Source organism: Sus scrofa, chromosome 12, assembly GCF_054392235.1.
Source record: "Sus scrofa isolate SSC_HxYL_T2T_F1_AM1 chromosome 12, Sscrofa_HxYL_maternal_Yorkshire_Landrace_v2.0, whole genome shotgun sequence".
In the NCBI taxonomy this organism is placed as follows: Eukaryota; Metazoa; Chordata; class Mammalia; order Artiodactyla; family Suidae; genus Sus; species Sus scrofa.
Genome location: NC_139394.1, coordinates 65,169,239 through 65,181,723, shown reverse-complemented (window position 1 = coordinate 65,181,723; position 12,485 = coordinate 65,169,239).

Sequence of the window (12,485 nt, the reverse complement as noted above, 5' to 3'; positions counted from 1 at the left end):
GTTCCATCCCTGGCCTCGCTCAGTGGGTTAAGGATCCAGCGTTGCCATGAGCTGCGGTGTAGGGTGCAAAGGCAGCTCAGATCTGGTGTTGCTATGCCTACGTTACTGTGGTGGAGGCCGGCAGCTGCAGCTCCGATTCGATCCCTAGCCTGGGAACTTCTATGTGCCGCAGGTGAGGCCCTGGGGAAAAAAAAAAAAAAAAAAAAGACAAAAATAAAATAAACATCGCTCTTTCGTTTCCCAGGATAATGGATTACATGAGGCACCTGTTTTGAGATGTTCCCGTCATTCCGTCAACTCCCGTGATGGAGGCATATGGGGAATAGGCGTGCTGCTGGGGGTAACACATGCGGAGGCCTGGATCCGAGAGTCAGTTCAAAAGGACTCCCCCCGTGGTGGACACTCTGTGGGTCTGGAAAAATATCCCAGTTGAGAGAAGCCTCCCTCTCTTCTTACTTTGCCGAGAGTTTTCTTTTTTAATTGAAGTACAGTTGATGCACAATATTATATAAGTTATAGGTGTAAAATACGGTGATTCATGACTTTAAAGGTTGTGGTCTGTATTCCAACTATTGTAACTATAAAATTTTGGAGTTGCCATTGTGGCGCAGTGGAAATGAATCAGACTAGGATCCATGGGGTTGGCGGCTCCATCCCTGGCCTCAGTGGGTTAAGCATCTGGCGTTGCCGTGAGCTGTGGTGCAGGTCACAGATGCGGCTCAGATCTGGCGTTGCTGTGGCTGTGGTCTAGGCTGGCAGCTGTAGCTCCGATTAGATCCCTAGCCTGGGAACCTCCATATGCCGCGGGTGTGGCCCTAAAAAAACAAAATATATATATTTATATATATATATAAACATTGGCTATATTCCCTGTGCTGTAGTGTGTGTCCTTGTAGCTTATTTTGCTCAGAGTTTTTATCATGCATGAGCATTGCATTTTGTCAAATGCCTTTTTTTTTTTTTTGGCTGTGCCAGCAGCACGTGGAAGTTCCTGGGCCAGGAATCAAACCCACACCACAGCAGCAACCTGAGCCGCAGCAGTGATCATGCTGGATCCTTAAGCACTAGGTCACCAGGGAACTGCTCTGATTTACTCGTGGACAGCTGAACTTCTCAGAAATCAGTACTGACACTGGCTCTGGAGTGTCATCGGTGTGTCACAGCGCTCGGAACTCCATGAAGGGGATCTGCCCCCGAGCCTCTCACCCTGACCCCGGGTGCCTGAAACCAGGTTCTCGGGAGCTCCCTGGGGCAGGACAGCAGGGCCACCGCCTGCCACGCCCCTCCTGCCCACACCCGCTGGCTGGGCTGACTCTGCACGTCTCAGGCTCTGGGTCTGGTCCCCTGCTCTGCTGACGTCTGCTTTTCTGCTCGGAAACCCCAGGCACAGTCTGGGCTCTTGCTGCCCTGGGTTCTGCTTCTTGCTTCCTCTGAGGAAGGCCCGCAGCCTCCAAGCTTCCTCCCGGAGGGGCTGACCTCAGCCAGGGCCCCTGCCCCCGCCCCCAAGAAGCAGAGGTGGCCTGGGGCTCTGAGGTCAGGACAGGATGTTCCCTTTGTCTCGTGTTGGCTGAAGACACCAGGGCAGCACTTTCGCTTGCCGTGGGGAGAGGCGGAATCTCCGTTTCTCAGTGAATAGACCCCGGGGATTAGAGGGGCCTGAAGGGGGACCCGAGCGCCCCGGAAAAGTGCTGGCTCTGCCCCAGGGCCTCCAGGGGAGCAGGATGGTTGGAGCCAGCGAGCAAGTGTGTGGGTCTCTGTCACAAACCAGAGCACACCAGCTCTCCCCCTCTTCTTTGTAGTGCGTCATCAGACCTTCCCAGCCCAGTCCCCGTGGTCCCCTTCCCCACCTGTCTCCTGCCAGCCAACTGCCACCACCTGCTGCTGAAGATGCGTCATCTTCATGTCTTTTTTTCTTTTCTTTCTTTTTTTTTTTTTGGTCTTTTTGGCGTTTTCTTGGGCCGCTCCTGTGGCATATGGAGGCTCCCAGGCTAGGGGATGAATCGGAGTTGTAGCCACCAGTCTACACCACAGCCACAGCAATGCGGGATCTGAGCCACGTTTGCAACCTACACCACAGCTCACGGCAACGCCGGATCCTTAACCCACTGAGCGAGGCCAGGGACCGAACCCGCAACCTCCTGGTTCCTCGTCGGATTCGTTAACCACTGCGCCACGACGGAACTCCTCGTCATCTTCATTTCTGCAGAAGACACCGAGGCTCGGCGTTGAGGGGAAGGCCCAGGATCCCACAGCAGGGATGTGGCGGCATGTGGAATCGAAGCCACCTTCACGCGAGCCACGGAGGGCAAACACTTTGCCTCCCGGGCCTGGCTTCCTCCACCAACCCGAGAACACGAGGCTGGGCCCGGGGGTGCCTCTCAGACTTGCTTTTCTGGCAAAGCCTTCTCGCCCTGCTGAGGGATCTCACGCACGCTTCGAAGCTGTCTTTCTCCTACTCGTGGTTTCCTGCCTGAGCATCCGTGGTTCAGAAAATATTGGTGCGCTGGGTCCGAAGATCTTTCCAGACCTCCCAAATACGACAGGTTTCATCACACAATTTTTATTTTTTTCTATTCCATTCTTTTTTATTTTGGAGCTCTGCTGGAAGCACATGGAAGTTCCTGGGCCAGGCAGGGATGGAACTCATGCCATAGCAGTGACAACCTGGATCCTTAGCCCACTGAGCCACCAGGGAACATGTGCTTTTTTCTTTTTTTAAGGTCGACTTGCTGCATATGGAATTTCCTGGGCCAGGGATCGAACCTGAGCCTCTGCAGTGACCAGAGCCACTGCAGTCAGATTCTTAACCCACGGAGCCACAGTGGGAACTCACCCACAGTATTTTAACAATTGCGTTTATACGTTAGATCTCAGAGAAGTGACTCGGGGTGAGAAGCTAGGAAGACCACACTGGTGACTGTCAGTTTTCCAAAATTCCAGTTTGTGCTTGGAAACTCAAACTCTGCCTTGAGCACTAAGGACTCAGGGTGTTTTCTTCTGAAAGCAACAGGCTGGCTTCCTTCGTTTTCGTGATAATGCCTTCGAAGGACTCCAGCCTGAATAACCAGTGTTGCCTGTGCCCTCTTGGGGTCCCCTGTGGGCAGAGCTCCTCCTGGCGACGTGGTGTCACCCTCAGAGTGCAGACACGCTTCCCACATGCTTCTCATTTTGTCCCATGTGACATTAAAAACATGCACTTGAGGGTTGAGATTTAATCATATTAAAAATTGGAGTTCCCTGGTGGCCTAGTGGGTCAAGGATCCAGCATTGTCCCTGCTGTGGTACGAGTTCCATCCCGGGCACTTCTGCATGCCATGGGCGTGGCCAAAAAATATTAATAATTGTGGCTGCTTCACCAAGACATCCTTATGGGACCCTGGCTCTCTTTTTCCAAAGACGAGTGCACGGTGGGGAACTCGGTGACGCCAGACAGTCCGCCATCCTTGTGCCGATTCCCTCTAAGGGGCCACAAGTTTCACCCCCACTGCTTCCGCATCATCAAGGCAAACATTCACCTGGTGAAAAAGACAACTATTTCTGACCCTGCAGAGCTTCTGAAAGGGTCTCAGGACACTCAGGCACCTTGTGAGCGGCTGGGTAGGTGCAAGCAACACCTTCACACCGGTCTCTGGCCGGGAGCAGGCGGGGCCCTTCCGCCCTGAGGCATGAGAAGCCTTAGGTCTGACTCTGGGCAGATGGGCCCCAATGCTGTTGGCTGGGCCTGGTTCCTTGGTTTGTTTTTTTTTTTTTGGCTTTTTGGGGCCGCACTTGCAGCAGAGGGAGGTTCCCAGGCTAGGGGTTGAATCGGAGCTGCAGCTGCCAGGCTACAGTACAGCCACAGCCAAACAGACACTTAACCCACTGAGCAAGGCCAGGGATCGAACCTGAATCCTCAGAGAGACATCAGGTCCTTAACCCACGGAGCCACAGTGGGAACTCCCTGGGCCTGGTACATTGAAAGCAAACTCATTCTTTTTTCCTCAGCATCTCCTGGGCCACGCACGCTCCCTGGCATCAAAACCAGGCCTTCCTCAGGAAGCGCTCACACCCCACGCCGGTCTGGAGGGCGGGCAGGCCCAGAACCTGTCCCCGCGAGGGGGAGGGGACTGGACATGGGGAGGTTTGGGAGGCGGGGGAGGGGTGAGCCTTCAAGGAGGGAAGGGCTCTTTCCCGCCGAGTGGGGGGGGCACACCCGGAGGCCGGGGGCCGAGCACCGGGAGGTGGAACTTACTGTCTGGGCCCCAGGTCTCCTCAGCCAGGGCGTTAGAGGCTGCGCAGGAACCGGGCTTCCTCCAGCCCCCGCCACAGGGGGTCACCAACGACACAACGCTCCTGGATTTAAGGCAAATCCTGATGTTCCTGAAGGAAAAACTTGGAAAGAAAACTAGGGGATGGGTATTGAGACTTTTAGAAATGGTTACAAAATAGTCAATGGCTCGTTATAACATCTAGTTTATTAACGTAGTTACACATGCGCATTGAAAACGCGGTCTACAAGAACACGCGAATACAAAATATTGCTTTTCCTCCCAGTCTCGCATTTCAAGTCACAATGTTATTCCCGCTCTCTCTACACGTACCTTGGACATGCGAGTTTTTCTTTTCCCTCCCCTTCTTTTTTTTGGCCACCCCCATGGCCTATGGAAATTCCCAGGCCGGGGTGCAATCAGAGCTGTAGCTGCCAGCTTTCTTCGCAGCCACGGCAACACCAAAGCCTTAAGCCACTGAGCGAGAGACACCATTGGGTCCTTAACCGGCTGAGCCACAGTGGGAACTCGGTCAGAATCTTCATCAAGATAGAGCCATGGGTTCTGGGAGCGTTTCCCCCCCACTGTGTCTAAACTGTTGGAGCTGCAGCACCAGATACTTGCCTGACCCACAGAAGCCTGACCCGAGTCCCACGTCGGGACAGTCCTTCTCCAGCCCCACCTGGCAGAGGAGGTGAGGGTTTGAAGCCCCTACAACAGAGCCACTCGCTCAATGCTTTTGACATTGCTCTTTGAAAGCTGGTCTATGGAACGCACCTGTCCTGGCAGTGAGGGCGAAACCCCTGGGATGGGTCTTCAGGTTCCTGCCACCCCGCTTCCAACGCAGGGCCCGAGGAGGAATCTCCAACCCTGCACAGCGCGCGGCGCCTGCGGCTGCTCTGGGCTGAGGCGAGAGCCGTGGCGGGAGACGGCAGTCTGGCTGTGGGTGCGACGGAGCGAAAGACGGTCCTGGGGACAGAAGAGGCCAAAGACCACCAGGCCGGGGGGTCATCGTGGCGGTGCAATCGGCTGGGGTGGGAGTGAGGGGTGATCAAAGCTCCAAAGAAAGAGCCAGCCCTGGGGGCTTCCTGGGAACAGGCCCCTCTGTGTCCCCGCCTCGTGTCTGCAGAAAACCTTTGGCCTCCTCGGCCTGGCCTGACCTCCAAAGAATAAATTTAATCACAGGAGTGAGAAGATGCAGAAACAAAGGGGAAAAAGTGAGGCCGAAGAACACAAGTTTGGCCTGAAGACGGAGGCAGGACCTCTCGTTCCTCCCTGCGGGCTGCAGACAGGACCCGAGCCCGGCGCGAGGGGGGCGCAGGAACTGCAGGCTGACCTCCAGCACGCAGACGCCAGACGGGCTGGGACCCCAGGGCGATGACGGAGTCTGCAGACACCACCCTGCTCCCTCCAGCCAGTCAGAGAGCGGGGCCCAGGCGGGTCGGGCCCCTGCGACCCTCAGCCCGAGGGTGGCCTTTACAGACCCTCCCCTGGGAGCCCTGGGGGGAGGGGGGGTCAGGCCCCGTGAGCACAAGCTGCCCGGTCTCCTTGCTGGGCCTGCAACTCACGATGTCCAACCCAGAGCCCGTGGACCTGAGTTTGGTAATAGGCTGTGAGTCCAGAGCCTCCAGGCGGAAAAGAAGCGTATGGTGCGAGGATGTGGAAATGGGGGTGGGGGGGCAGGCAGGCGAGGGCGTGGCTGGCACGTGTCAGGACCTTGAAGAAATGGTATCTGGAGGGAAAGGGCACGCAGAGGGGGCATGGGCTGGGGCTGGGACGAGACGATCCTGAGTCTGAACCACGGGTCTGCCTTGACCGCCCGCGACGGCACCACCTCCTTCTAGGCTTGGGCGGCGGTGTGTGTGTGTCGGGGGGGTTCTGGGGGCAGGACAGCGAGCCCCTAGGAAGTGTGTGCTGGAGGGAGACTCGGAGAGAAGGGTGATGGGGAGAACCAAGTGTCAGTGGAGGAACCTGACGAGCAGGTGGCCAGGGAGACGAGCCAGGACAGGTGTGGTCAGGGCCTCAGGGCCGCTGGCATCCAGGACCTAGCGGACACACTGGAAGGAAATGGCTCAGCAGGTTAAGGATCTGGCGCTGCCACTGCTGTGACCTGAGTCACTGTTGTGGTATGGGTTTGACGCCTGGCCCGGGAACTTCCACGTGCTGCAGGAATGGCCAATAAAAAATTTTTTTTAAGAAAAAAAGGTTCCAGGAGTTCCTGCTGTGGCACAGCGCATTAAGGAAACAACTGCAGAGGCTCAGGTCACGACAGAGCTGCAGGTTCAATCCCTGGCCCAGCACGGTGGGGTAAGGATGGGGCAAAGGGTGCAGCTCGGCTGGGATTTGATCCCTGGCCCAGGAACTTCCAAGGAAAGGTTCTACTGGGAGCTTAGGTGTGATCCCAGCCGCCCACTCTCAGCCCTGGAGGAATGTCAGGTGCACCGTCCCCAACGAAGGTGCCTCTTCGAAGCCTCCATGGCCTCAGACCTGCCCAGGCGCGGAGACAGTGCGCGGGCGTCTGGGTGCTCTCGGCTTTGACAAACATCCGAACACCGATAAAGGATTTACGTGCTTGTCTGGGGGGGTGAGCAGCAGGTCTCAAGTTACATTTCTGTGTAGCACGGGCAATTCCAGAAAAGGGAACGAAAACATTCGTTTCCCAATTCCCAGGAAAGGTTTTAGGGCCGTGATTCTCAAAAGGGTGGTCTTTCAAGAGCGGCATCTGGGGATTCGCTGAAATGCAGACCCACGGGCCCCGCCCCAGATCTGCTCACTCGGAAACTGGTGAGGGGTGTGGGGGGGCGGTGTAGGCCCAGCGGCCCCTTTTAAGGCGTTCTCCAGGGGGTCCCGAGGCTCGTGGGAGTTTAAGAACCACCGCTGTCAGGTAGCGGATGGAAAGTGTTCGGTGGCCGCCTGGACCCGGTTCTCTAAGGCCTTCGCCTCCTCGCGTGCAACAAGGGCAAAGCACACACTTACACGGCTGCCACACGGCTCGGAGGAGACAGTGCCTGGCACACAGCAAGCCCGAAAGCGCTGGTCATCACCGCTGTCACCAAAGGAGAACTCAGGCGCCGCCTGTCTCCTGGGAAGATCAATAGTGAGCTAGGCGTTCCGAGCCTGGGTTTTTTTTGTGTGTATGTGTGTCTTTTTGCCATTTTTTGGGCCGCTCCTGCGGCATATGGAGGTTTCCAGGCTAGGGGTCTAATTGGAGCTATAGCCGCCGGCCTACGCCAGAGCCACAGCAACGCGGGATCCGAGCCGCGTCTGCGACCCACACCACAGCTCACAGCAACGCCAGATCCTTAACCCACTGAGTGAGGCCAGGGACCGAACCCACAACCTCATGGTTCCCAGTCAGATTCGTTAACCACTGCGCCATGACGGGAACTCCTGAGGCTGGGGTTTTGATATCACATGCATGTGACAACGTCACACTAGTCTTCTTGTTTCTAGTTCGCAAGGCGTGGGCCCGCCCTAGTCAGAGACCAGCTTGGGAGGCCCGGGCATCCAGGTGCAGATGCTCCAGAGGTAGAGGGGGTGGTGGTGCAGGTGCTCCAGAGCTGGGGGGTGGGGGTGCAGGTGCAGGTGCTCCAGAGCTGGAGGTTGGGGGGTGCAGGTGCTCCAAAGCTGGAGCTGGGGGCGGGTGGAAGGGGGAAGGCAGAGCTCACAGAAGGGTGGGGGCCAGAGGTCACCAAAGCCTGGTGACTCCTGCCAGGACTTTGGAGTCTATGCTCAAGCAAAAGCCTTGCTTTCTTTCCTTTTAGGGCCGCACCTGCGCCATATGGATGTTCCCAGGCTAGGGGGTCGCATCGGAGCAGCAGCTGACAACCTACCCCACAGCTCATGGCAACGTGGCATCCTTTAAACCACTAAGCGAGGCCAGGGATCGAACCTGCCTCCTCATGGGCACTAGGTGGGTTCTTAACCTGCTGAGCCACAACAGGAGCTCGTCAAAAGGCTTTCTTTCTTGAGTCGAAAACACCAGCAGCCGATTTAGAAGCACTGCCGGCTCCCGCCTCCTCGGCAGAACGGCGTTTTTCCTCCCTTCCTGTGTCCTGCACAAGCACCTCATAGGCACTGACCTTCTTTTGCGCAGCTGCCGACCCAGTCGCTTGTCCTTAGAAGGAACAAAAACTGTCCCAGAGAGGAGCTGGCCAGGCGCATGAGGAGCTATGCCTGGCCCGGAAGTCCAGCTGCAGCCTCTCCACGAGGTGCACGGCAGGTGGGTTCTTCCCAGGGGGCAGGCAGAGGCTGGCTCGGCATCACGCCGGGGAGCCCCAAGGCACAGCCAAGACAGGGATGCGGGTGGCCAAGCATCACCCGCATCACAGTCCCCTCGGCTCCTGCGCAAACCTCAGCTCCCTCCGGCTGAACGGAGGCCTCCAGCCGCAGACAGGGCCCAGCTGCCCAGGCCCAGGACCACCAGAGAGCCTTTGGAGGGAGAACCTAAGGGGCAGTCCCGCAGCTGTCCGTCGTGCCCGGGAGGGCGCCGGCCAGAGGCAGCTGAGTGCGGGGAGCAGATGGGAGCACCCCTTGGCAGGAGTCGCCGCGGTGGGCGGATGTTAGAGCAGCAGGTGTAGGAGGACTTCCCTCTGGGCCTTTGCTCAGACGGGTCCCCCAACGCCTCGCTGGCCATTCCCTCCAGCCCCCACTCTGTGGGGACCACACTCCCCACTCCACGCCCTTCTCAATGCTGCCCCTGCAGAGGCCCCTGCAGCACAGATATTCCTGTGGGTCTCCCAAGCTGTCACCTCCAAGGGTTGGAATTTCCTGCTGCTTAAGGTGCCAGCCCGAGGCCAGACCCCTGCCTAGTCCATAGAAACTGCCAGCACTTTCAAATCCTGTGATAATCACCGCGGGATTGAATTGAATTGAAGTGTTTACTCACTCCTTAATAGGAATGCCCTCTAGGGAGCTCCCCGGTGGTCAAGTGGCTGGGACTCGGTGCTTTCACCACCGTGGCCTGGGTCTCATCACTGGTTTGGGAACGGAGATCCCACAGTCACCACTGCACACAATGGCCAAAGAAAAGAAAAGAAAAATGCTCTCTCCGTCTGAGTTTTGTCACGTGTGCTGAAAGCAGGGACGGCCTTGGCCTTTCGGAAGGATGCTGGGGAGCGGGCCGAGGCCCTGGTCCAGAAAGTGGCGGTTCCACAACCGCCCAAAGACCCGCCCTTTGCCCGGGCCCGAGCGATGCCTCCCTGCAAAAACCGCAGAGGGCCTTTTCGCTCCCTTAGTGTAGGACTCCACTGAGAGAGCGCACGGCACGAGCAAGGAAGCTGCGCGGAGAAAAACTGCAGGATTCGGTGCTACGCTGCGAACATGCGGAGTCCGCATGCGCGTCGGCGATTCAAGCAACCTGGTAGGGCTTTCGTCAAGGTCCTTTCAGTGGCACAGGATAAAAACTCATGTCAGACTGATTTTTAAAAAACCGAAATGCATTCTAAGGACACCCGAGGGATTGAGAGTCCACGGCAAGGATGCAGGACTGGATCTAGAGACGTGCGACGGCCTGCAGGTTACAAGGCGGCTGCTCTCGCACCCACCTGCCCCCGCGCCCGTATTTCCACCACGTCAGCTCTGCCCACGAGCGAGGTGCGGGCTCAGGGTCCTGCAGTGTCCCATGTGTGCTACTAGCTCAGACGCACCAGGGCTTTCTCCCACCTCCTGCTGATTCTCAGGGTAGAGAGTTTTCTGGGGGAGTTCCTGTCGTGGCTCAGCAGTAATAAACTCCACTAGTATCCATGAGGATGCGGGTTGGATCCCTGGCCCTGCTCAGTAGGTTAAGGATCTAGTGTTGCCATGAGCTGTGGTGTAGGCCGGCAGCTGTAGCTCCAACTTGAGCACTAGCCTGGGAATGTCCATATGCCGCAGATGCAGCCTTAATAAAGAGGGAAAAAAGTTTTCTTGGTAGTTCCTTGGGGGCTCAGCAGGTTAAGGATCTGGCGTTGCCATGGTAGCAGCTTGGACTGCGCTGTGGCACGGGTTTGATCCTGGGGCTGGGAACTTCCACACGTCGTGGACGTGTGGGTACGGCCAAAAAATACAAGTAGAAAAATAATTTTCTTGGGCCTGTCTGAATTAGATTAACCCTGGTCTGATCAACTGATGTGGGAGGGAGGGAGGGAGGGGGAAAGGCCACTGTGCACAAACAGGCCCCGCCCGCGTCATCAGAGCCGTGTCCACCACCCCGGGAAGCCCTCAGCTCTCAGGACCTGACCCAGACAACCAAGACCCTGTGCTCGGCTATTCAGAGGAGACCGTCCCCTCCAAATTCTTACTGAACTAGCCACAGCTCCAGAGACGTAAACTCCTAACACTTCATGAAGCTCCGCTGCGGACTGCGCCCCAAGTGGGGAAGGTTACCGAAAGCTGCTCCCGTTTCACTGCTCTGCACGGGGCCTGGCTGACACCTGTCCTTGCGGCTGCGATGAAGAGCCGACGTTGCAAAGGCACCCATCTCTCTCGTTAACATCTCTCAGTCTGCGCGACGGCAGCACCTCAGTCCAGCTGGACGTGGAACTGACTCCCGCCAGGGAGTCCGCCTTTGTCATCTTCCCATGTTATCCGCTGCACCCACAGCACCTGCAAGTTCCCCGGCCAGGGATTGAACCTGAGCTGCAGCTGCGACCACGCGAACCCACTGCGCGGGGCAGGGGATCAAACCGGCAATGCCACAGAGACGAGCGGGACCTCGAGCCCGTGGGCCGCAGTGGCCCCTGCCCGGAGCCTGGTGCTGGATGTCAGGTGACTCCCACCCCACCTGCACGTGAGGGCAGGGATCCACGTCAGAGCAGATGGGGAGTCTGGCTGCTAGTTCAGGCCAGACACTGCTCGTGTCCCACGGCGGGGGCAGGAAAGGTAACAGAGTCTGAACGTGCTGCTCCTGGCTTTTCAAGCACTGACGTCTCTAGCTCAGGAGCACGAAACAGTAGGAAGGCGTGGCCAGACCGGGTCTGCACTGAAAGCACCCATCTACCCAGCCTCGTCGTGCAGAAGTTATTCCAAAACATGCAGAGGCAGCAGGAGTCACCCAAAACCAGTTTATTCTGTGACTTTTATATTGCTTTTCTGCTGTCGAAAGACTGAAGCAAAGTGGAGTGGAGATATTTTGTGAAAAAGAACAAAAGGAGTTAATTATGGCATATGCATCTCACATCAGCTCAGGTCTATGCCATTCGCTCCAAACACGAGCCTGAGTCCAGGAGCGGCTCACGTTCTGGGTTTTTGTAAAGCGAATGGAAACAGGTGGAAGATGGACGCGTCTCAGTAGGAGAGCCACGCAGGCCCTGAACGCAGAAAGGTGACACGATTTTAAATATAATTCATATATATATATATATATTTTAAAATCAAACACAATTAAATAGAATATGGTTTAAGTACATGAATACTTGGCTTTAGAAGAATAACAGAGGTGGTACACAGTACCCAAAACTCACACACAGCCTTTCTGCTTCTTCTGTTGATGAAACAGCGCGCCTCCGTACAATCAAATGTTGCAGTGGGATAAATTCTCTATTCATTCAAGACTTTCTCAAGGACAGGGGTGATTGATAATTATATATTTATAGGTACGTTTTTTGCAAAGTCTGAGCAGAAGCGGTAACACCGAAGGGAACGGCCTTTCCCGGACAGTCCGTGAGGCGAGGCCAGGCTGGCACGCCCGCCGGGGGAGTGTGCTGGCCGACGGGGCGGCCCTGCTGACGTGGGCGGAGGTGCAGCGGGGCCTCGCTGCCCCAGAGGCCGGAGGGGAAAGGCCACAAACCACACGCCCCCCAGCGCACAGCAAGGGGGAGGGCAGTCAGAGCCGAGGGCGGGGGGCCCGCCTTCCAAAACGTGTACAACCTGGGCATAAACACTGTGTTCAGGGAACCACAGGGGAAACTGGAGTGCTGGCCGCCGTCACCTCCTGGCCATGTGTGCTCTGGAGGACAGTGAAGGAGCTGGAGCACAGGACCCCGGAGGGGCACGTCCTGACACGCAGAGGACAGGAGCTTCGCCCTGTTGGCAGCGGGGCAGAGCTGGTTCAGGGACACTGCCGCTCAGGGGCGAAGGAAATGAAAACCGTGCACTGTCACCAGAGGGAAGGACAATGCCACCAAGATGGACCTGTGACCGTGACCCGTCAGCTTCCTTCCAAGGGAGCGCCGCCGTGCAGGAAGACAGGCCAGGAGCCGTCGCCGGTTCCTCAGAGGCAAAACCACCTGGCGTGCCGCCCCGCGTGGCTCTCGGAGG